Consider the following 26,792-nt stretch of genomic DNA (forward strand, 5'->3'; position numbering starts at 1 on the left):
CCCAACACTTCCTGCAACTGCTGGCCCACACCTCTGCCGTGGGAACTACCTAGCAGCAGAACCTTCTTTCTGCTAGACTTTGCAACTAACATAGGCCTCCTAATTGTTGAGGACTGCTGCAAGTTCTCTACATCTACGGCTACACGAGGCTCCTCTCCACTCAACTCTGCCAGTTGGTCGTATCTATTGCATGTATGCAAAGTAAAACTGTCTGAGTACCTCCTCTTCCTACCTACCTTCTTGCCAACTGCCAGTTCCCATTCCCCACCACCCTTCACCCTCCTCAACCTATCTAGTTCCTCCTTTGCGCATTGTAACTGCACCTGAAGGGCACAGATCTTACGCTCCTGCTCCTCCTATTAACTTGTTTCTACTACAGATTCTACTTTCCCAGGAGAGGATCTCCCTAAAATGACCACTGGCTTCCCCACTGCATTCCCCCCTAATGAAAATACTTTGAACAAATCCCACACCGTAATCCACTACTCACAAACCTACGACAGAGCCCACATTTTTCACTCATGGTAAATTTTACAGTTACTGAAAAAAGCTGTACGTCTACGTTACCAAAGTTCAGTTACACCAGTAGAACTATTTCAGAACCAACAATAATGGTCTCGAAATTCTCTGCCTACTACGAAAGCAGCTACTTGTATTAATACTACAACACAACCGATACCAATACCAGCAAAACTTCACAAAATTATTAGCTACAACCAATAAATTTAAACTACCACTGTAACACTAAGCGAAGTTAAAACTCTATATGAAAATTTTACTGAACTATTTCACTAGAAAGAATAATAAACGTCAGTTGAAAACTAACGCACGAAAATTACTAACGACTTCAACACACTGAAAACTCTCTAAAACACAGCGAGCGAACGATTACAAAAGTTTATTAAGTCGTTATTTCGCCACAAACGGCACGCAACATCCCTGAAATCTATTAAATTTGTAAATGTATTACAGAGCACAAATAAGTTTGTCAGTACTTAGCTTATAACCGCTACAGCTGCAGTGCACGCCGCAAAATGTAAACACACTACAAACTACTGCTACTAATTCCCACTATATCTAATTTTAACCTTTCCATTTCCCTTTTTAAATATTCTAACCTACCTGCCCGATCAAGGGATTTGACATTCCACGCTCCGATCCCTAGAACGCCAGTTTCCTTTCTTCTGATGACAACGTCCTCCTGAGTAGTCCTCGCCTGGAGATCCGAATGGGGGACTATTTTACTTTCGGAATATTTTACCCAAGAGGACGCCATCGTCATTTAACCATACAGTAAAGCAGCATGCTCTCGGGAAAAAATACGGCTGTAATCAAAATATCCACGGGTTTACTGCCGGTCTACAGTGTCCAACGGGCACAATATTTCAGCGATCATACATGTCGCCATCATCAGGTGAACTGACGGACTGAGCTCCTGTGAACGTGCCGGCATGGAGATCCGTACGCTATGGCTGCTCAGAGGGAAATGGTTTCGGTCGCGGCGGCGGCCGATTTAAATACCCTCCGCCGGCTTCTCGAAACATGTACCACGCCATGGGTCCAGGCTGCTAGGGCAGTATTATGTTATGGATGACATTCACCTGGGCTTCCATGGGACCTGTGGCAGTAATCTAAGGAACAAAGAACGCTGCAGACGACGTGAATATTGTTGTGAATCACTTACATCCCTAAATCTTGATGGCCGGTGTGGCCGAGCGGTGGTAGGCGCTTCAGTCTGGAACCGCGCGACCTCTATGGTCGCAGGTTAGAATCCTTCCTTGGGCAAGGATGTGTGTGATGTCCTTAGGTCAGTTAGGTTTAAGTAGTTCTAAGTTCTAGGGGAAAGGGAAGGGTAAACTGGCTGGGCTGATAGGAGGAAATTTAAAGGGGGGAGGAACTACATCTCATGGTGGAAACTCTTTTTTAGTGTAAGATCAGTGTCCAGTGGGAAACTCAGCCAGGCAAGTACTAAAGATGTTAAAAAAGTTCAAGATACTCACAAAAGTAAAGTGAAAAATAATGTTAGTATATTTCATCAAAATATTGGGGGATTGAAGAATAAAAGTACTAAAGATGTTAAAAAAGTTCAAGATACTCACAAAAGTAAAGTGAAAAATACTGTTAGTATATTTCATCAAAATATTGGGGGATTGAAGAATAAAATTGATGAGCTTCTGCTTTGTTTAGAAGATATAGAAACCAAGAATGTAATAGATATACTATGCCTGTCTGAGCATCACATTGTCACTGATATGCAAAAGGTTAGCATCAATGGGTACAAATTAGCTGCACATGTAAGTAGAGATAATATGATGAGAGGAGGAGTTGCCATATATGTCAAAAGCTTCCACAGTGCAAAAAATTTAGAAACTAAAAAATTTTGTGTAGAGCAACATATGGAAGCATGTGCCACTGAACTTAAACTAAATGATGGCACTTTCATAATTGTAACAGTGTATAGGTCCCCCTCAGGGAATTTCCAGCTATTTCTAGAAAACTTGGATGCTTTGTTGTGCTATCTGTCAGACAGGGGGAAGCAAATTATCATTTGTGGGGATTTCAATGTTGATTCGCTGAAAGAGTGTAATAGGAAGAATGACCTTTTAGTATTACTCAGTTCTTTCAATTTGAGCTCCGTCATTGATTTTGCTACTCAGATAACAAAGAACAGCAGTACATTGATAGATAACTTTTTTATAGACCAAGATAAGTTTAAGGACATAAATGCTTGTCCTGTTGAGAATGGTCTTTCAGATCATAGTGCACAGCTTGTTACAGTACATGACATAGCTCCATGCAGTATAATAAATCAGACTTTCAAAGCAGTGCGTTCAATTAACAATATAAATATTGCAAACTTTAGGGAAAGCCTACAGCAGCTAGACTGGGATGAAGTGTATAAGGAACCCGATGCAAACTTGAAATATAACTTATTTCACAATACATTTTTAAGGGTATTTGAAAATTGTTTTCCCAAGAAAATAGTTAAACATAATTCCAAGAAAACATATAAAAAACCTTGGCTAACTAAAGGAATAAGAATATCTTGCAACCGTAAAAGAGAACTGTATCTAACAGCAAGAGGGAGTACTGACCCCGAAATTGTTCAATATTATAAAAACTATTGTGCGGTACTAAGAAAAGTTATTAAAAAGTCCAGAAGCATGTGTATCATGTCTGAGATCAGTAACTCTGATAATAAAATTAAAGCAATTTGGAATATTATTGAAAGGGAAACAGGGCAACCAAGAGCACAGGAAGACTTTAGTGCAATAAAACTGAATGACAAGTGTACTAACAAACAATCAGAAATTGAAAATATTTTGAATAATCATTTTTTAAATGTTGTGGATAAAATAGGATCTAGATCTTCACTAGAAGAGGCAAGGCTATTAATAGAAGAGGCCATACCTGCGCAGTTTGAAACAACTGTAATTCCACCAACCTCTCCCTCTGAAATCAGTAAAATAATAAACTCATTGAAAAGTAAAAGCTCTTACGGAATTGATGGCATTTCCAACAAAGTACTTAAAGCTTGTTCCCCACAGATAAGTAGGATTCTCAGCCACGTATATAATAGCTCTTTGGAGCAGGGTGTTTTCCCTGATAGACTGAAATATGCCATTGTAAAACCATTGCATAAAAAGGGGGATACGTCGGATGTCAACAACTACCGCCCAATCTCTCTTCTGACAGCTCTATCAAAAATTTTTGAGAAAGTAATGTATTCAAGAGTAGCCTCCCATATTTGTAAAAATAAAGTACTAACAAAATGTCAGTTTGGTTTTCAGAAAGGCTTTTCAACAGAAAATGCTATATATGCTTTCACTGATCAAATATTAAATGCGCTGAATAACCGGACATCACCCATTGGTATTTTTTGTGATCTCTCAAAGGCCTTTGATTGTTTAAATCATGGAATTCTTTTAGATAAGCTAAATCATTACGGTTTGAGTGGGGCAGTGCACAAATGGTTTAATTTATACTTAACTGGAAGAACGCAGAAAGTTGAAATAAGTTGTTCTTGTAATGTTAAAACAACAGCTGATTCCTCAAACTGGGGTGCTATCAAGCACGGGGTCCCACAGGGTTGGGTCTTAGGTCCTTTACTGTTCTTGATATACATTAATGACTTACCATTCCACATTGATGAAGATGCAAAGTTAGTTCTTTTTGCTGATGATACAAGTATAGTAATAACATCCAAAAACCAAGAACTAAGTGATGTAATTGTAAATGATGTTTTTCACAAAATTATTAAGTGGTTCTCAGCAAACGGACTCTCTTTAAATTTTGATAAAACACAGTATATACAGTTCCGTACAGTAAATGGCACAACTCCAGTAATAAATATAGAATTTGAACAGAAGTCTGTAGCTAAGGTAGAATTTTCAAAATTTTTAGGTGTGTCCATTGATGAGAGGTTAAACTGGAAGCAACACATTGATGGTCTGCTGAAACGTCTGAGTTCAGCTACGTATGCTATTAGGGTTATTGCAAATTTTGGTGATAAGAATCTCAGTAAATTAGCTTACTATGCCTACTTTCATTCACTGCTTTCGTATGGCATCATATTCTGGGGTAATTCATCATTGAGTAGAAAAGTATTCATTGCACAAAAACGTGTAATCAGAATAATTGCTGGAGCCCACCCACGGTCATCCTGCAGACATCTATTTAAGGATCTAGGGATCCTCACAGTAACCTCACAGTATATATATTCCCTTATGAAATTTGTTGATAATAATCCAACCCAATTCAAAAGTAATAGCAGTGTGCATACCTATAACACCAGGAGAAAGGATGATCTTCACTATGCAGGGTTAAATCTGACTTTGGCACAGAAAGGGGTAAATTATGCTGCCACAAAAGTCTTTGGGCACCTACCAAACAGCATCAAAAGCCTGACAGATAGCCAACTAACATTTATAAATAAATTAAAAGAATTTCTAGATGACAACTCCTTCTACTCATTGGCTGAATTTTTAGATATAAACTAAGTAAAAAAAAAACTTAATCATTAGTGTCATGCAATATTTTGGGTAATGTAATTTCTTGTACAGACATCTTTTATTAACCTGACACGTTCCACATCATTACAAAGTGTCGTATTCATGATCTATGGAACAAGTATTAATCTAATCTAATCTAATCTACTGATGACCTCAGATGTTAAGTCCCATAGTGCTCAGAGCCATTTGAACCTAAATCTTGATTTATTCTCCTGCAGTGAACGCATCATCCAGCAGAATAAATGTCTGTTTTCCATGGTCAGAATCGTGTTAGAGTGGTTTGAAGTGTATGATAGTGAGATGACATTGATGTCTTGGCCACAAAATACGACTGATCTGAACCCGATGGAATATGACAGGGACGCTATCGGGCACCAGCTGCCCGCCGATAAAATACTGGCCCATAATTTATGACAATTGTATGACCTGCGCATAAACATCTGGTGCCACATATCTCCGGAAACCAACCACGGACCTGGTAGATTCATGCCAGGCAGGATGGCTGCTGTGTGACGTTCCAAAAGTGGACCAACAAAAGTGGACCAACACGATATTAGCTAGGTGGTCATAATGCTTTGGCTCATCAGTGACGCTTTGATGTGTCAGGAATTATTTTGCTCAATCCTTGTTTAGACATTCAGGAATTCTAAGTCATTGTAACTTCTGATGTTGCCAGGAATCGCAGTGCTGCTCTCAGCCATTCATGGTGCCATTTTCTATGCAGAGTCACGAGTGTTAGTAGCGGAACCATGGCCCAGGACAGCCTATCACGTAACTCTACGTGTTACACGTGTGGGAGAGAAGGCCATGTCCAAGCAGTTTGTTTGCAACGTCACGAAAACGCTAATTTTGCCCGCTCCTGGAAAAAAAAACAGGCTCGTGCACAGGGAGTGAATGCTGTGTTTTCTAAACCTACAACAGGTTCTAACAAAACTAAGATTAAGGCTGTGCCTCCTTCTCGTCCTAGTGCAGTGTAACGACGTTCTAACAAACTATTTATCTCATTACGAATTGCTGGCCGTCGTGTGAACTTTCAGTTAGACAAAGGTGCTTCAGTAACTTTGCTTAATCGTGCCACGTACGAACAGTTAAGCTCATCACGCCTTTCTAAACCTAGCAAGCACCTCACTGCTTACAACGGACAGGAAATTCCAGTGCTTGGACAGTGTATCTTACCTACCACTTACAAATCTCACTCTAGGGCAGTGAATTTTACTGTGTTGAAATCAAGAGACAGTTAGAACATATTCGATTTAGATACCTTTGATTTGTTTGCGTTTAGCATCCAAGGCAAGGTACTTTTAGTGTCTGCTTTTGAACTACGAGACAGTGTAGTTAAAGTACTTCCTGAACTATTTTCAGAAGGAATGGAAAAATCTAATAACTTTGTAGCGCATGTTACATTGAAAGACAATGCACAACATAAGTTTTTCCTTGCCCGCCCCGTTCCGATTGCTTTAAGAGACAAAGTAGCCAGTGAACTGAAAGAGCTGCTAGATAATGGTGTAATTGGTCCCATTACAGCTAGTCAATGGACAAGTCCTCTCGTTTTGTTGCCTGAGCCGTCTGATCGCATTTGCATTTGTGTTGACTTCAAGTCTACAGTCAACCCACAGACAGTAATTGACTCTAATTATCCATTACCTTGCCCTGAGGAACTAACTGACAGGCTTGGTGCAGGACGTTTCTTTTCTTAGATAGGTTTGCGTGATGCCTTCTTGCAAATTCCATTGGATGAAGAATTACAGAAAGTGTTTGTTGTAAATACACACTTAAGCCTAGTTTACACGACGACATTGGGTTGCGCCAGTCGTTGCGTAGAACGAGTTGCATGCAAATGGTTTCATATTTGACTGTAGACACGCGAAATCAGTATACACGTCAGTTTCGTCGTTTTGTGGTTCCTGAGTCGTGTCTGAAGCGGAATTTTTGGCAGCTGTACGTCGCACGAGTTGTATGGAGTTATAGCTTGTTGCGTGGAATCGCTGCATAAGAAAAAAACAAAAAGAAACGTGTTTCTATTCGTGACTGGATGAAGAAAAGACATCAGCTCAGTTGCTCAACATCCTTGCTGAAATGATTTGTAATGGGAGACTCGAGAAGTTCTTTTAATTATCTTAGAGTGTCACCAGAACTGTTAACGTTCTTCTAAATAGAGTTAATTATGCGATAAGGAGTAAAGATATTGTAATGCATGAAGCGCTGTCGCCAGAACTTAAATTACATATTACATTGCATGCATTACGATCGAGAACACTCAGTGTGCTATAAGATACGGTTTTAGTTGGTGATGACGCTTTTTCATTAACACCAATAACTATTAACAGTAACAATTATTAACATTTACTGCAGTAATTATTCGAAGCAGGCCGCATCACAGAATGGTCTGTAGACTACTCTCTTGAAGATATATCTGTACAATGGCAATAGTTCAAAATTCAAACATATGTGAATGGGGAGCATTGCTGCGACATTTTAAATAGATGAATATTGAATGAATAACGTAGTTTCTTGATTTGTGCAGCCTTCCCTCCTGTCAACAATATTCCTTAAAAAAATTAATAAATAAAAAAAAAGAGTCGGCCTACTTGAATTATGGAATTTTAGTCTTGTAGACAAGAGCACTTCTACAGATAGAATTACATTTGCTTGTATTTTTCTTAATTCAGTTGTATATATGACCCTAATTCAATAAATTTCATCCTGCAGCTCAGATACTGTTTAACTATCTACGTTCTGATCACATGTGATGGTCTCAGGAGCAGCAATATCTTGCTTATTTTTGTAATCAGCATCACTGAAATCCCACAAACACCTATAAAAAGCATAGATATCCAAGAACGATCGTTTTTCTCCGTTCCCCACTTCATATTTCAGTTCTTCTACACTGTACGAACACACATAACCTCAAAACTCATGCAACTAGTGTCTCCAAAGTTGGAACACGCCGAAACCATTTAGTTTCACCGATGAGTTGCGCAAACGCGCGACGCTCATGCGCAGTGGCCGGTAGCGCAGTTGCCTGCAACCTAGTGTTGTCGTGTAAACTAGGCTTTAGGACTGTTCAAGTATTTGCGTTTGCCCTTTGGCAGTGTTTCCGCACCCGCCATTTTTCAACGTTACTTGGAACAGCTATCTGCCATTTTGTTCAAACTACCTTGACGATATTGTCGTCTCAGGTCGTATACCAGAGAATCACATTGCCAATTTGCATACTCTTTTTCGAGTATTGTCAGAAGCAGGACTCAAGTGTCGTCCAGAAAAGTGTGACTATTTTCAAACTGAACTACACTGTGATAAGCAGTCAAGGTGTGCAACTCTCCAATCTCATTTGCTTGCAATCCGTGACCTGTCTGTTCCTCGTAATGTGTCTGAACTGCAGTCAGTACTAGGCATGATGACATACTACATTCGGTATATACCGAATGCCGCTCAGATCGCGGCTCTATTGCATCGCTTGCGCCGCGAAAATGTACCTTTTGCGTGGACTAAAGACTGCCAAGAAGCATTTCAGGAATTCAAAAGTGCTTTGCTTAGTGACAGATGTTTAGTGCATTTTGAAAGCCAGTAGTTTTGCAAGTCAACGATTCTTCCTACGGAATCGGCACTGTGCTTTCTCACAGAATTGGTGCAAAAGAGAGCCACATTGCTTTTGCGTTAAAGCTGCTTATTCAGACTCAGTGCAATTGTTCACAAATAGAAAGAGGCTCTCGCTATTGTGTATGGTGTGGCCAAACTCCATCCCTATTTGTTTGATCGCAAGTTCTTTTTAGTGACAGATTACAAGCCTTTTGCAGTCCTTGTTTCATGCGTCAAAGCCGGTTTCTACACGCACTGCTCAAAACTTACGACGTTGGGCTTTGTTGCTTTCGCAGTATCGGTATGAAATTGTGTACAGACCTATGGAAAAATATGGCAATGCAGGCGCTCTATCTCGCCTTCCGGTTGACCCAGACTCTGATTTTGAAGCATCTGCCGCATCTTGTTGCCAAATCGCTGCTCAGTGCTCTGAACTGCTGCAATCTTTTCCACTGCACTACAGAAAATTTACATATGCCACGGAAGCAGACCCAGATCTCAAGGTTTTGTTGCATTACATTCGCAGGTGTGGCCTCGTTCATCGAACAGTATTCAGAACTCAGTTGTGCGCCGATATTTTGCACGTCAGAATAATCTTTCAGTTCAATAGGGTGTGATTCTAGTTCAAAATGCCAGTGGACAATCGTGTGTGCTTATTCACACAGTATTGCAAAACGATGTGTTGCGATTGCTCCACCAAGGACATTGGGGAATTGTTCGCATAAACAGTTAGCGGGACGACACTGTATTTTTCAGGGCATGGACGCCCATGTTGAACAGATGAAACAGCGTCGCGCATGCACAGAAAACCAGTCCGCTCCGCCACAGACATTCGCAGCTTGGCCTGAGACTCAATCCTCATGGCAGCGAGTGCACGTAGAGTTTGCAGGACCATATTGGAACACTCGTTGGCTCATAGTGGTAGACTCTTTTAGCAAGTTCCCATTTGCAGTGCCTGTGGCTTCTACCACATCACATAGCACCATTCAAGCGTTGTCCTCCACGTTTTCCATAGAAGGTTTGCCAGAAGTACTTCTAGCGGACAACGGACCACAGTTCACACCACGTGGTTTCGAACAGTTTTGTGAAGAAATGGCATTCGTCGTCTACCAAGTGCTCCGTTTCACCCTCTGTCCAACGGAGAAGCAGAACACTTTGTACACACTTTTAAACGACAGATGGCCACTGCGCAATCTTGTTCTTTTCAGGGTTTATGGCAACTTTGGGCACTGGGAAAGAGGCGTGATCCGGGAACACATTGGCTGTTTTATGTACTTGATTATAGACCCCAATGGTTTTCATCGCAGCCATCATAATCAAATTCGTGTGTGTCATTTACTGCGGGATTCTGCTGCTTTTCTTCCCCCAGATTCATGGCCTCACGAGACCATGCAGTCTTCGCAGCCCCCTGCTGGTGGCACTGGGGCACACCAGGAGGAGCAGATGAATGCGGCGCCTTCGCCCCTGCCACCCTTGCTCTCCAACCTGATGGATCAGGACCGGCCATTGTCGTCGTCATCGCTCCAGGAGACGCCCTCAGGACTGGATGTGTATCTAGAGCAATGTTTTTGGAAGGACGTTCCACTGCTCTCGCAAGCAAGATGGCGGGGCACAGCTGGGAGTATGCCATCCTCCACAACTATGGCTCCCTGCTCCTCTCTACATCCAGCTTCCTGTCTACCCCACCCCCATTGTCGTTCGCATCTCCAGTACTGGCGTAAGCTGTCACCAGCACACTGATCGGCAAAGCTGAAGCACGAGGCTCGACGATCGGTTCGTAGGCGCTGGATCAAGCGTGCCTGTCATGAGAGAGACCAGAGACACGCCCGTAAGCAATATGCCGCCAACACCCTCTCGACAGCACGTATTTAGGCCACCGCCACTGACTGGAGAGTCTCATTCAGTCATGCAGTTTGGCATCTGTCAGCTTACTTGCAGAGTGCATTTAGTTCGACACAGGCTACAACAGTACATAGAGACCAGCTTAGTGACTGTAGTGGGACTAGTTTACCTAAACCAGAATTGTAATTTACCAGCAGTAAGAAACTAAATTTTGTAGTGGCAAGATTACTGATATTGTCATTACATCAGTCTGCCAGAAGACTATTACTGATGAGCTTGTACCATAAAACATGGACTCTATTCAAGTTAAGTAAATGTTTCCAGCTCAAGTAAATAAAGAACCATATTCATCCATGTGTGCATTCGTATTGTAGAAAGAGGATACCAGCCACCGACAACAACATCCTCTCCCTTGTTTCCTTGCAGTACAAGACTCCACAGACTTATTTAGTAATTGTTCCATATGCTTTTGAAAACAGTTTAGTGTACTAATTCTTTCTCCTTTTCATTTTTTCCTCAATTCTTCAATTTTTTCGTAATTTGATTTAAAATTCAATTTTCTTCCCTTTGCCACCTCTAAAATTTTGCCGCGCTAGGCGGCCGCCTAGGTCTGCCCAAAATTAGAAACGATCCCGCCTGTAAGTATCTAAATGTATGTACATATGCACTGTGTTATTTTTGTTGTTCTTAAATTGTAATACCAAGACACGTCCGATATCCTTGCGAAAGTGATCTACGGATGAAAAAACTACAACTACTGCTACTATTACTACTAATATTGACATACAAGGGTAACACGTCCGATATCCTTGCAAAAGTGATCTACGGATGAAAAAACTACTACTATTACTACTAATATTGACATACAAGGGTAAGAATCCCTTTGTTTCTGTCGCACTGCTGCAATATGTAGGCCTACTGTTATCAACTTAGCATAAAATATTGACTGCACTCTTATGTACAATAAAAACTTATTTTAGTTTAGCTACAGTGTCAGAAATGATTATGCCATAGGACAGAACTGGGTGAAAGTAAACTAGCATTCCCTTATTCTGTTCGCGTAATGAGTGAGATTAGATTAGATTAGTTTTTCGTTCCATAGATCCATGCTGAGGAGATCATTGTGTATGTGGAACATGTCAATTAAATTTCCAAACACAAAATAGGTAGAAATAAACATTTCAGTTAAGTCCACGACGATGTTTTCTAACTATTACAGTTCTATGTTTGACCTAGCGTCAACTGCTCTTATTTTCTATATTAAAGAATTATGAGTAGCTGCTACTTATATCGATCGTCGTATTCCTCGACCGTAACTTTCAACGGATATATACGGCCCATCTATATTTCAAAAGCAGTTGTTTCAAATATGTTTAACATGACTCATTGGTGGTGCTCGTCGGTCCAAATCTTCCGATTTGTCTGCGTGCATGAAAATCTATGCTCAAAAATTTGATTAATATTGCTCCAACTCCAACGCTGCAATTACGTTTGTGCACTCTAATACATGCGCAAACGTAGAGTACGCGCAGATAACCTTCTGGAGATATTACCCATGGTGACTGCACCGTTGCGGCTACAATCTTTGACTAAGATTAAACACATATCAGATGTGTATTCATTTGTTACATTGTTTGAAAACGTTGTAAATGTGGATATTATTTTGTGTTTTATATCTGACGTATAATTACGTTATTTGTGTTAACTTCATGTATTAGAAGTAAGTAGTTAATATAGATTATGGCGTAGTGTAAATGGTAGCTTTAGCGGCTTTTACAGTTTTCCGAAATGCATACAAACTGAAATTGAAGACCAACTTTTTAAATCGTCTGTTTATTTATAATACAACAGATCGCTCTCGTGCTCGCTTAATTAAATCATCATAAATGTAGGTGTCACAAACTTGAGTGCGGTGTTGCCGCATGCTAAGCATTTTCATATCCCAAGTATGTTTTACTGGGTGAAAGAGGTCTTACCGAGAGAAATTCTAACAGTTAAAGATACTAATATCTACACAGGAACCATTTTAAACGTGGCCATTAGAACTTATCATTGATAACAAACATCTTTTACTTTTCGGTAGACGGCTTCTGAAATTACATATCACAGAAAAGTACTTTCGCCCGAACTGTAGAATGGTGTATGGGCGACCATCATTATTTGAGGAAAAAATTTAGCATTTTTTAAATGCTCATTGGTTGACAGCACTATAAACATTGGGGTAGTTCACATTTGGAGGGAATTTCACATCAGTTAAGAGAGATGGAGGATTTTACATGTTTTCACACCGGTAAATCAAAATTTTCTGTCTTCTGAATTTTTTCTTAAGTAAGCACTATAAATTTTTCCAGTGTGTACCACTCAACTTAGAAATGTATTGTTTATTCATGTATTGTGCTTTTAAGTAGTCCAGGAATTTGATGTCATTACAATCATATTTGCATGACATTGTAAACATCTTTACCCTGCCTATGTCACTTTCTCAAGACTGTACTCAGTGCCATAGGTGTGAGTACAACAACAGTGTAAAACTTGTTGAGGCAGTGCATACCTTCCACAGCAATTGTAGGTCATTAAAAATAAACTTTCAGTTGATAAGAAATCACAGCCAAAAAATCTGATCAGGTCTAAAATGCTAAATCATGGTTCAATTACTGTCCGCATTATTTAGTTTTGCAGTGTCACACTAATAAATCTATGGACGACTAGTCATTTCAGTTTCTCTCAATTGTAAATGAAGATGTACATAAAACTAGGATTTAAAACTTTATCTTCAGATGCCATGAAGTGAGGAGGATAACAAGAGGTCAGTACATGACACAGCTGCAATAATCAAAACGGCCAGAAGAGTGTAGATGAGTGGCAAAACTTCAGCTTGAACAGTTTTCTTACATTCTAGCAAAATTCACTGTGGGCTATTAAGTGAAGAAGTTAGGAAACCTGCTTTTGAAATGGCCAAAGTAGTTCACCCCACATCCTCGGAAATAAACACTCAAGCTGCTGAGCAGCGATACACAGACTTCATGAAGTGAAACTAATCTGCTCTTAGTGTAAGCAAAATCACGAGCAATAAATCTTGCAAGAGCTACTATTTTTTTTAATCTATTCTTTGGCAAATAGTGTGAAGTTATGGAGGAAAGGATATTCCCTCCTGAGAGATCATTTACAACATTGATGAACCGTGCAATGATTCACATTATTGTGAAAGTGGTTGCTTGGAGAGAACCAAGCAAGCGAGGTGTGTGGCATCGGTAAGGAGGGGGGCAGCTAAATATGACCATCATTTGTGGTATTCACATAGTTGGAAATTATATTCCACCCATGAAAAACTTTTGGAGGGTTCATTCTAAGCCCAACAGGTTGAAAGGCTCTTCTACTCCAGGATCAGTGGAAGTGGTTGATCCAAAACTGGAAAGTTTCTTTATTATTTAAGTCATTTTATTTGTCACATTCTGCCCAGCTTTGAGAAGAAAGTCTTGGTGATGATAGCATATTGCGGTGGACTTGATCAAAAGAGAGAGAGAGAGAGGAGGAGTAGTAGTAGTAGAAGAAGAAGAAGAAGAAGAAGCCTTGCATGCTGTTATATGAATATCTATTATTGCAGAAAACTTTGGCAAAGCTTACAGAAAGGTATTTACACCTGCTAATGTAGTGTCTCATTTTAGAGCAACAGGCATCTGACTGGTAGAAACAGCTTCTGTGAAGAGTTCTTAAGTTTGAGTGTTACTGACAGGCCATCTGGTGGCTCAGCTCACCAGAGAGTATGCATAACATGTGGTGTAGATTTCTTAAATTTTAATATTGAATAAATTGTGAAATTATTACAGTAATTCTGTGTTTGTTTTACTACAGTATGAGGAGTATATTGTAAATTTATAGATACAAGGTACAACAAGGCACTAGTGAGATATATGAGAGTTCTTTTCTTCTTTGCCACTACAATAGTTTTAAGCTAACTTCTAGAAGCTGTAATAGAAAATTTTCTTTCCATTGTGTGACTAGAAATCATCTTTGTTTGGAAAGTAACTTTGTTACATTTTATAAAATTCCTGGGAAGTGGAGTTTCAGATGAGTATAAATTATTAAATGTAGTAACTGCAATGATAGTTATAAAAATGTTATGCTATTTATTTTTATAACAGATCACAGAAAAGTGGTCATAGATACACTGGTGTCCCCCACATTGATCCCAGTAGATGTAATTATTTGGCTTCCCATTCTAATCATGCACATATTTAATCCAGTATTCATCGACCCTATGGTATAATGTGTGTGAGGAATGTCTATTTCTCAAATAACTTGGATTATTAAAGAATTAAAATTTTAGTTCTGATCGCCTTGCAATAACAAGGCAGTGGCAGCCTTCTCTCCTCCAGTGCTTCTAATATTCCATTTTACTATATCATTTTTTGTTGCCTTTGCTCTTTCTTGCCTTCTGCACTTACCTTCGCAAGGAATCTTTTGAAATTCATTGGTTGTATCCAAACCATTTCAGCTATAGCTAGTTGATAGAAATTGATAACATTCTCTCGTGACTTTGCATTTTAATTGTTCCAAATAACTGTGTTTTGGATCCTGTAACCCCCTTCCCCCATTTTCTTCTGTTGTCCTGAGCTATCTTGACTTTACTACTGGGTCCTGAGTTTGAGTAGAGCATGATAGAACTCTCCCCCCTCCACTCTCCTGTAGACTAGGTTAGAAACAGATAATTTGGTTGTGTTGGCAAAGTGCTTAGTAAAAGTTATGTACTGGACCCCTCCCACCCTTGCATTATTATTTGCAAAGTACTATAACAGCAAAGATAAAGCAAATAGAAATCCGTTGCCCATGTAAAGTTTGTGAAAGGAAAAACCACTTTTCCTAGTTAGTGATAATTGCTCCATTGGACATCTGAGGCACTTCGCCCATTAATCTGACCAAAGGACACTTAATAATCATGTTCGTGGTATTCTTCTCTTCTCAGTATATTAACAGATATATGCATACAGCTGTCATGTTGGGCACGTTACCAGTGGTATATTAAGGATAATAAAACAGTTCATTTTGTTAATATGCCCATGGCAGACTAAGTGTGAACCGTATTTTCGCCACAGAACTCACTAGAACAAGTAGTAATGTATACAAATACATTGGTTAAATAAACTGTATTTAGGGGTCTAACAAAAATGTACCGTAGGCCTTAGGTACACCCAACTATTTAACTCGTATTTAGCAGATTACTTTACTTTAACTTAAAATGAAAGACTCTAAGGTAGAAAGCCACTCGTAATATTCATGACACATAATCAACTCTAAATTGATGGGATTGATAGATAATTGAAAACCAAGCAGATTTCTTCATCATTTGGTGTTTGCAAATGCATACTTTTCAACATACAAGGAAAGAAGCTTTTACAATAGTTGTATACATAACGTAAACTCTGTTCAATGATAATGGCACTGGCATAGTGTGCAAGGCATCTGACTGAAGAGGAGAGAACCAATGTTAGGTTCCCAAATGCGTTCTGTACTTCCGTTTTCCACACCCCAGTGTTGAAGTATCTAAAAATAAGCGGATTAATAAAGTAAGAAATTCACTAAGCAATAATAAGTTAGACAAATACATTTCTAAAATCATTTGGATTAGTAAAGAATTAAAATTTTTATCCACATTGGATTAAATTAATTCAAAGTAAGACTGCTACAAATTTGTCAAGAGGGACCACAGAACACACTGTATATCAATTGGGAAGAGTTGTTCTCCATCTGGTGTGAACTATGAGTGTACTCATAGTAAATGTTTATTGTATATCAGCAGAATAAAATTGTGAAACAATCCTGTGATCTTCATTCCACCTGTTTGCCAACTGTGTGATGCTTATTTTTAATCACCAAGTTAAAAAATTTTATTTCAAGACTTTAGAATTGCATTATGCTTTCAAAACCCAGTGGGAATTGTACAATCACAGGATTCAATAACAATTCATAGCATAATGAATTATAAGCTTTCACCATTATCATATGCATGGTATGGATAAAATTTAATTCCTGAAAAAGAAAAATGTTAAATGTAAACAAAGTCTGTTTTCCACTGAATTCTTCTAAGAAATGCTACAGTTGTGTAAAGATCGGATTCATTAGATGTTCTTGGTGCTGTAAGTATAATTGCTTCGACTGTTAATATGGCATATTCTAGGTGTCCATGTAGTTGTTTGAAGGAAAGTGAGTACATGTAGCAGATTGAGTGAAAGAGCTATTGCGAGGATTAAGATTTTAATTCTTTACAAAACCAAGTCATTTGAGAAATTGATTTGCCTATCTTGTTATTATTCCTTATTCTTTTACCTCCCTTTGTATTAACCCCCATACAGAAAAAATATGAAAAATAAAATGCAGAATGCATTTGGGAATCGAACAGAGGTTCTATACTCTCCAACTGTATGGTATGCTCGCTATGCCAATGACACTTTTGTTGAACAAGGTTTGCCTGCAGGTGCATAAGTGGCTGTTGTAAAAGTTTGTTTCTGCAATTTGTAGGAAAAAGTACATTTGTGGGCCCCATGTATGACAATGAAAAATGATCAGTTTTCAATTCGTTGTTGGCCTCGCCAATTTTTAGTTGATTGCGCATCACAAATTTTAGGGGTGGTTTTCTCAAAAATTGGGGATATTGAGTCAAAATATTATATTCTTCCATTTCAGGTTGTACACAAGCAACATGCCAAGTACAAGCTGAATCGGTTGGCCATGTATGAGGCCTTCCTCTTGTTACCAAGGTGCTGAATACAACTTAATTTTCCTGTAAAGCATAATAATTACATTTAATTACAAAGTTTAAATTACTGTAAAAATTCCACACAACTTTTGTACATGCAACAGAAGTAACATTTCTTAAGATAAATTGCATTTATAATGTTTTAGTGGCTGTAATGACTTGGCCAGTGTTACTGGCTGTTAGGACAAATATGGAGTGATAGTCTTTGATCACTGTAAGTTTCTGTAGGCTGATGTAAGAAAAAAGAATGAAAGTACACAATTTAACTTAGTTTTCAGCCTGGAAAACAAAAACAAAAATGCTCACAGTTACTCTTTTTCTTCATGTACAGGGTGAGTAAATCAGGCCTTACGTAATATAGCCAGAACTAGAAAATGTATCAAGGTGTAGTTTTCACATGATTATAGCTGACAATTTGGCAGATGTTATGACCTGTGCAAGTAATTTTTAATACTTACAGCTGTCAGATTGTGACACCAAACTACTAGCTCTCTCTCTCTCTCTCTCTCTCTCTCTCTCTCTCTCTCTCTCTCTCTCTCTCTCTCTCTCTCTCTGTGTCTGTCTGTCTGGTCTCTGTCTACCTTCCTGTGGCTTAGAGCCTTTGAAGAGGACTTAAACAGAATATATGAAAGTCACTCAAGTAGTAACAGGATGGCAGCACTGTAAACCATTGTTGCATCATCATGAGACAAGGTCTTACAAACTTCTGCTTTACCCTACCAAAAGTAAACAGAAAAATAACTCAAGTGCAGTTTGTGTGATTAACTGTAAGTTTGAAGCCCATCAGTTTGTTTTCTGCTGTTTCCACAATCAGATAACTAGCTTATGAAGTTATCCACACGTCCATAATGGATATGACAGTCGAGAAAGTAGAAATGGTTTTCGTTGCTGGTGAATGTATCCAACTGTTAGGAGAGCAGTGATGCGGTAACATGCTGAAACGTGCCCTAATCATGCTAGACCCTCATGTTCTATCTCTGTAAACATTAAGAAAATACAAGAAGCTAGAAATGTGAATAATAAAATGCACCAATGAAAAAGAGCAGCAACATATGTGAGAAACTTAACTAAAATTATAACATCATTGTAATACCTGAGGGGCACGAATTATATTGAGTAGCAGTTGAGGACAGGTCGAGGTAGATGCTGTTGGACCACCACCCCAGGACATGGTTGAGTAATGGCTTGGTAAGTGGATGTTTGATTAGTAAAACAGCATTAAAGAACCAAACATTTATTGTTCAACAATACACAAATGATGTGATGCCATTCCAGGTTGCCTATGGCAGCAGGACAGTAGCAGCGTACAGCCCACCAGAAATGCATCAGAGCAAATCTGTGTGTGTGTGTGTGTGTGTGTGTGTGTGTGTGTGTGTGTGTGTGTGTGTGTGTGTGTGTTGCATCCTGACATCAGCTATGCAGCCAGTTGCCCTTTGCGAAGATACTGGAGATGAGCTGAGTCTCGCTGCAGCCTCTGAACAGGAGAGCGGCTAGCAGCAGCGGAGTCTGCCCACAGGAACCTGGGGTGACTGGGGAGACAGCACATCCCCCTGATGGCAGCAGAGCAGCCACACATCTGGGCCCGTAACATAGGCCACCAAGAGTTCCGCTGATTAAAGCCACCTAAGTACTTTCCATTGGACTCGGCTTGGAGGAACTCCTTGTTCCATAGAATCTTGTAAGCAGCTGATGCGCAGATTGTAGATCAGTAGAGGTCCCTGCTCCAAGCTGGTTGGCTGCAGACTAAGTTATTTCCACTGAACAATGAACAATATTTATATGGGAGTTACCCACCCTTGTTACGCTACTGAGCTTTTTTTTATAAAAAAAAAAAAAAAAAAAAAAAAAACCACTCGTAACATCACTGCAGCCTGTACATAGAGAAATCAGGTGTTTCGAGTTATGTGTAATTTGGCATCTTGGGCTGCCCAGCCTCACTATGGTTTAAAGAAACGGCTCAGTGGTGTGTCCATTGTAATGCGATATCAGCATACTCTCCTTGATGAACTGCCACCTGGCTATTATTGCTTGATCAACTTTTCTCTGCTTCTTGCATTGCCAGGGAAAATGTCTGATTTTTTACTTGGCTGCACAAAATACACTGTTTCATGGTGCAACTGCATTTAATACACAATCTGCATGTCACTAAGAGACAGCGCGAATTTGCAAGCGGGATTAACAAAAGGAGTTATCTGTGTGTACTGCATTCCAACACACATCGTTCTCTTTATATTTGGCACTGTCAACAATTGCATGGCAATGACTTTCAGAATTCTGTACAGTTTTCTGAATGGTGTCTGCAGACTCAGCAAAGTTACATGGCATTGAGCAGATAAAGCTCCACAGTTTGCACTAATTGTCAAGTGAAAACTGCGCTAGCCGAATGAAATAAACAATTATCCTGGCCTATTAGTTTGTGGTGCAGGATTTTTGAGAATTTAAGTGTTGCTCCCTATTTTGGGGGGGGGGGGGGGGGGGAACTCTAAATAGCCAGTAATATCTGCCACAACTAACAGATACACTGCTGCATTTAATGAAAGATTTCCCATTAGGCACCCAGAAACCCATGTGGTACCAATGTGCTGGCCAATTCCACAAAAATAACAAGAGATCTACTTGGAATGACATTTGGAGTGCACTGACTCAAACATTTGAGAAGCACAAACTAGTCCACATGTTCACTACACATCTGGATTTTTATTTGTATAGATATTAAAACCAGATGTTTACAAGCAAATGGTGAGTTCCAAAGACGTGGCATGCCATATTAACATGGGCCTGTGCTGCAATAAGTCCAGAAGAAATTCAGTGTGCTTTATTGACTGTCGGGAACCACGTTATAGCATTTGAAATTGTACCTTCAGGTGTAACAACTAGCTCAGTCTTTAATAGAGTAGCTTTATTCTTTTTTTTTTCAGGTGTGAGGTAACATTTAAAGGCATCCAACACTAGCATAGTTCTCTCACTGAGCAGTACATCACTGTGTGATTGCAAACAGTAGCTAACATGTAAATCATTAATTCTGTAGCCATCCCGCCTCTTAGTTGGCTATGAATCACTAACCCTCTTAAGAAATTTTCTTGGACAAAGTTTAAAACTTCAGAATTGCGTAGGGTGTCAGCTTTCCTTCTCCTCTAACAACTAACATCACGGCCCTTTTATATATATGATACTTTTTGCCCCTTTATAGTCTACTGTAGTATTCATATACCATCTATGTCTGACAAGCCAACTTATGGTGCCACTATCATTCTCCCTGTTCTCTGTTCCACTATTCCATTTTCGAATGGTGGAAAGGAGGACTATCAATAAACTTCTGTATGAGCTCTAATATCTCTGTTATATATGTGGGAGGAAATAATGTTGCCCCAACTTTTTAGGACATATGCTCCCTGCATCCTGGTACATAACGCCTCTCCAGTCACTGAAGTTTGTTGAACATCTCTGTAATGCTTTCATTTGTACTAATCAGTTCTGTGGCGAAATAGTTACTTTTCTTTGTGCTCTTCTCTTTTACGGGAGGCTTCCCATGTTAAATAATATTGTCAGTGTCTGTTTGAGACTGCATATTGAGTGTATTATCAATGCTAAAAAAAACCACCTTACAATGTTGATGGCCTCCCAGAATATTCTCAGTACATAAGAAGTGTATGTGGTTAAGTATTAAAGATGTGGCAATATATTTTACATTAAGATTTTGACAGAGTTTCAATAACCAGTCTTTGATACAGTAAGCTTTATTCTCTCTCTCTATCTCTATCTTTTTTTCAGGTGTGTGGTAACATTTAAAAGGCATCCAACACTAGCAAAGCTCTCTCATTGAGCAGTACATCACTGTGTGATTGCAAACACTGTTTGTGTTTTCCCTTCATCTTGTACATATTGTACCTCAGATTCAATTTTCCAAGTAGTCTTTCAACACAAAATAGTTTTAATAGGTCAGTGCAAGGATAGTCATTGAATTTACCACTTTAGGATGTTCACCAGAGGATTCATTATTTCTTAAGTAATTTGAAAACCTAGTATTTTATTGTTGAATACCTTCTCATCCCATGCAGTAAGTCTCCTCTGACCTGTAGTGCTGGGTGACATTCCCCGAAATGTACCCCATTTCCTAGATCTCTCCAGTCCTTTTCCTTCACCCCTCTTCCTTCACCCCTCTTCCTTCCCCTTCAACCATTCTGCCTGAAGAAGGCTCCAAAAGCTTGCCTAGTTACAACCTTCTTTTATGCGTTTTCTGCCACTGCTTGATGAGTAGACATATGAAAAATCACAAAAAATATTTGTTAACTTACATTAATATATCACCGAGCGAGACGGCGCAGTTGTTAGCACACTGGACTCACATTCGGGAGGACGACGGTTCAATCCCCGGTCCGGCCATCCTGATATAGGTTTTCTGTGATTTCCTTAAATCGGCTCAGGCAAATGTCAGGATGGTTCCTTTGAAATGGCATGACCGAGTTCCTTCCCTAATCCGATGGGACCGATGACTTACCTGTTTGGTTCCCTCTCCCAAATCAGCCAGATATGAATTTATTTTTGCAGGGCTAATATAACTGCTTCACAGGTTTCCATATCAATTTTGATATTTGCCTTTGCTGATATTACACTATTAAACTTCAAGAATTCTTTGAACTGCCTGTTGCCAGGAATCTCAGTTTTACTCCTAATCTCTCATCGACTACAATTTGCTCCTTTGAAAATGGCATGGCCGATTTGCTTCCCCATCCTTTTGTAATTCGAGCTTGTGCTCAGTCCCTAATAATATGCTGTCAACAGGACATTAAACTATAATCTTCCTTTGACTATAGTTGCCTCTCTCACAATGTACATTGCTTCTCTCATCATATAAACATTAATCATTTCTTGTATGATGTGGGACTCACCCACATCCACAATTCTGATTTCTCTCAATAAGTTAACGTGCATCAAATCACTAGCCATTCTCCGATCCATTTCCTCTTTTTGTTGTTTCTTGTTAATATAATTGTGACAGATGGTTTCTGTTGGGCGTTCATGATCTTACCCATATGTAAAATTGCATTGCCAACCGAAGTCTGACAATATTGACAGAATTATTTATGGTGCAAGAGTTATGTCAATATATTGAATGTTTGACATAGTAGTATTGTCCTACACAGACACCATTAATGCTACTTGATACAGGTCTCAGAGTGATGAGCAGTACTCAAGAATCAGACAGACAGCTGTTTGTAAGCCACTTCTTTCGTGAATGATTTTCTTTTCTTTTGTAAATGACTTTCTTTTCTTTTGTGAATGACTTTCTTTTCCTTCAAGTTTTTCCAGTGAATCTCAGCCTTCCATATTTCTTTCCTATTATTTGTTTTATTTAGACACTTCACTTCAGGTTCTGCAGAAGGTTACTCCCAGTTATTTTATGGTTGTTACTGTTTGCAGTGATTTTTCACTATTGTCGTAATTGAACAGCAGTGGTTTCCTTCGCTTTGGCACGCATGTTATGTTAAGTATATTTTCATTCAGTATCACCTGTGATTCTGTGTATCAACCATTGATCTATGGGTCATTTTACACTTCACTAGTTTTCTTATTATGCAGCCTCCCTATAGACAACAGCATCATCTCCAAAAAACCTCACAGAGCATCCATCGTTATCAGCTGGATCATTTACATATACTGTAAACAGTAAGGGCCTTGTAACACTCCTTTGAGCCACCCCACAAATTACCTAGCTACATCTGTTGATTTCATCCCGTAAAAAATAACAGAGTTCTGATCATTAGGAAGTCCTGAATTCATCCATAAATCTGGTCTGACACTCGGTAAGCTGGTAATTTCTTCATTTAATGACAGTACGGAAGTGATCTTAATGCAGTATCAGTCTGGGCCAATTCGTCTACCGCACTCTGGCTTTCATGGGCAAATGTTGCTCAGCATGTCCCAAAAGATGGGTGAATGGTCAGTATTGTTGACCTAGTGTAGTGGGTAAAAGTCCTGCAACTACGTTTAGATTACATTCCCCTGAAAGCTGAAGAGTTTCTCTTTACATCTTTTGTCAGTCTTTGTTCTTGTGAAGGATGTCATAAAATAGAGGAGCCATTTCTGTGCATAAACCTGTGAACTGACTCATACTCCTACAGAATCCTGACTGTGGTATGGTTAATGTCTTCAAAATTTTCAATGTCTTTAAATCCATTAGTTGTTGAGAGGTATGTATCCCATATTCCCTTTTTTTCTTATGTGAAGGAAGGAACCGTAGCTTCAAATTAAAGAAACTTACCAGCTTTTGGCCCTCAGTAGGATTTCATTGATGAAGCTGCATTTTGTAGTTTATTCTCCAATGAGATCAAACACTACACATCAGATTTGTCCAAGCCATGCTTTTTGTGAGTTTATCATACAGATGTAGTATTCTTGTAATGAATATTCAAGTTTGAGTTCCAGAGTTAGTAGGTGATTTTTTTTAGCATGGTTACTCATTGATGAAAATGAAATTTTACTCTTCACGCAGAGAAAAACTGTACCTGCACAGTTGTGTAAAATAACAGAACTGTGAGCATGATGATAATCAGTACCATAATGAAACATCAACATTCAAAAATGGGTCAATAACTACACCATATACAATGACAATTTTCCAAACACTAGTGGTATTCTTGCTCCACTTCAGACTAAGAAATTAACACTTATAGTTTTTATGGTGCAAAAATTGTCTGGTATTTGTGGGGTTGTGCAGATAATATTCACTCTAATTTTTCTTTCCTTATTTCGGTCAAAGAGTGCAGCATAATTCTTGGGTCAATATACTAGTTGTTATATCTCAATGACCCATCTCATTGTGGTCCATCTTTGTGGGATGCTCTGATGTGGAGTGAGAGCGTCACTTTTTTGTCAAAGAGAGTAGTGTCCCACAAAGAAGAGTGCCTTTGGTGTGCTGCAGTCATACTCCCAGACTACATCATTTCTCATGCTTTGTATCTAGAACAGATTATTTGCTCACAACCTAGCATAGTTGCAAGATTTGATTATTGCTTTCTGAATTTGTTTTACACCACCTATGTTGGTTATGTCATATTTGGTCCTCACATTTGGCTTTGACCTCCATCTTCCCAAAATTTTAGAGAAGTGTGTACCATTCCAGCATGATAGATGGTCCACAGCAGGGTGGCAGTTCTTTGAAAACTAGGAATTCTCAGAGAATTAGATTTTACCTGGTAAATTGACAGAATTTCAGGGATTTCATAAAATCTCGGGGTGTTCTGAATCAAGCATTGGAATTTTATTGAGCTGTATAAACCACAAATTTTAAAATACATAATATTTCAAAGTATCAATACAACGAAAGGGACAGTTGCTTCTCACCATATAGCATAGATGCTGTGCAGAAAGGCACAATAAAAAGACTATCGGATAGTTGGCTTTCATCCAACAAGGCCTTTGTCAAAAATAGAACAAACAAGCGCGCGCGCATGCGCACGCACACACACAAAACAACGAACGCAACTCACACACCCATGACCACTCCCCCTGTGGGTTCAGGGATGCACCATGTATCCACTGTGCGATTAGATTAGATCTACTGCATCTTTTATTGTCATGGCTTTGGATCTCCACCTGCCATTCAACTATTTGGGCAAGGATACATACCTGGATACATTATCTCATCTTCCATTGTCTACTGTCCTCTTTCCCCACTATTGAAACTATTGGATCTCTCCGCACCCAATATTCAGCATGGTAGCCAGTCTGTTGCGGTGGGGCTGTCATGTACCCATTTGGTGGTAGCCCCCTGACAACACAAAGATCGCATAGCTGATGCCTGAGCTGCAAACTCCCGATGTATGCCAAGGAGCAGATGCCCGTCATCTAGGGGCATCAGGACTCCTGGCAATGGCCATCATCCAGATGGCCATTGCTGTGTGTGGGTGGCACCTATGGGGAGAGCACCTGATCAGAATGGGTGCAGATGACATGCAATGGAGCAGACCAAGTCATCTTTTGCGGGGGTCCGAATGACACCAGCAGTCTCCAAGAAGGGAAAGGTTGATTACAATGCAGACAGGTATGACCCTAAATCATTTCCCTCCCCAGCAACACCATGGGAGAAACATAGGGCTACAGAGTGAAGAGAGCCATATTCTCCTCATTATTTAGTGTGCAGGAGAACTGATGGGAAGTCCTTTCTGGAACGAAGCGTCTGTTTTTTGTTGAGCACCTGGAGGATAAGTTTGGGGAAGTGAGGGTGCTGTCCAAAATGTGCAACGAGTCGGTTTTGATTCAGGCGGCATCCCCAACCCAGTCCCAGCCATTACTCACTTGTGACAAGGTGGGTGATGTTCCTGTTTAGGTGACTCCCCATAAAAGTCTCAACATGGTCCAGGAAATTATTTTGCATGGTGACCTCCTGTTGCAGTCCAATGATGAGCTACGTGTCAGTTTGGAACAACAGGACATTCACTATGTCTGGTGCATCTATAGGGGGCCTAAAGACAATAGGGTTGCCACTGGTGTCTTCATCTTGGCCTTTTAGGGTGATTTGTCACCTGAAAAGGTCAAGGTGATTGTATAACAATGTGACATCAAACCTTACATCCCTCCCCCTATGCGATGCTTTAAGTGTTGAAAATTCAGGCACATGTGTTCCCTGTGCAGTTCCAGCACCACATGTAGGGACTGTGGACGTTCACTGTGCATCTCCATCCACCTGTGTTAGCCCTGGAGATAACCACTCCCCCTGCTCACCAGACTGCACAGTACTCCAAAAGGAGCAGAACATTATGGAGTACAAGGCCCAGGACAGGCTGTCTTACCGCGAGTCTAAACTAAAATACGAAAGATCGAACCCTGTTGAAATGCTCTTGTATATGCTACCACTATGAAGTTGTTGCCCACCATGGCACGGTTACACTCCTCATCTAAGTGTACTCCAGTGGACCTCAGGGCCGCCCATCTTCATCCACCCTCCTGCTGGCTGGGAGCACGTCTTCTTCTGTTGCTCCCAAAGCTTCTACCTTCCACTGGTCCCCTCCCCCTGTGGTCAAGTGGAGCCACTAGCTGCTGGTTGAAGGGCTTCACGATCTTCCTCTGCCCCTGAAGCTACTTCCGAGAAGCTCTCCCAGTGTGCACCTAAGGAGCAGCTAGAGGGCAAATAAACAAACAAAGAAGTAGTCCATTAGGAAACGGGATACTCTGGTGGCCCCCACACCACCACAACCTAACAGTTCTGTGTCCGAGGATGAGGTGGAGATTCTGGCATCCCCTGAGGACCCAGATCTTGCAGACACCTCGGATGCAATGGTAGTGGCTGTGAATGCTCAACCAGAGGTGGCAGGTGATCCTGAGGTGTAATCTTCTTCCTTGGTCACTTCATGCCATCCCAGGCAAGGGAAGTGTCATTCTCCAATGGAATTGCAGCAGTTTTTTCTCCCACCTGGCTGCATTACAACTCTTAAGTGTTAGATTTGCTTTTTGCGTTGCCCTTCAGGAAACCTGGTTTCCTGTGATGCAGACCCCTGCTCTTTGTGGCTGTCGGGGGTACTACAAAAATGGTACTGACTGTGACAGAGTGTCAGGAGGCATTTGTATCTATGTCCTTACTTCTTATCTGTAATGAAACTGTATCC

At 40.0% G+C, this 26,792-nt stretch overlaps 1 protein-coding gene across 3 annotated transcripts in view; it reads left to right on the top strand.

Moving 5' to 3' along the window:
- Positions 1-11,981: 11,981 nt before the first annotated feature.
- Positions 11,982-26,792, top strand: part of LOC126334548 (leucine-rich repeat protein soc-2 homolog) — a 138,578-nt gene continuing 123,767 nt past the window's right edge. The window contains exon 1 of one of the 3 annotated variants that reach the window (XM_049996916.1): positions 11,982-12,153. The gene's annotated coding sequence lies outside the window, so the exon portion shown is untranslated. The remainder of the gene's footprint in view (positions 12,154-26,792) is intronic. The other 2 variants (XM_049996917.1, XM_049996918.1) reach the window with 2 other exon arrangements.

This window comes from Schistocerca gregaria, chromosome 2, assembly GCF_023897955.1.
Source record: "Schistocerca gregaria isolate iqSchGreg1 chromosome 2, iqSchGreg1.2, whole genome shotgun sequence".
Lineage (NCBI taxonomy): Eukaryota > Metazoa > Arthropoda > Insecta > Orthoptera > Acrididae > Schistocerca > Schistocerca gregaria.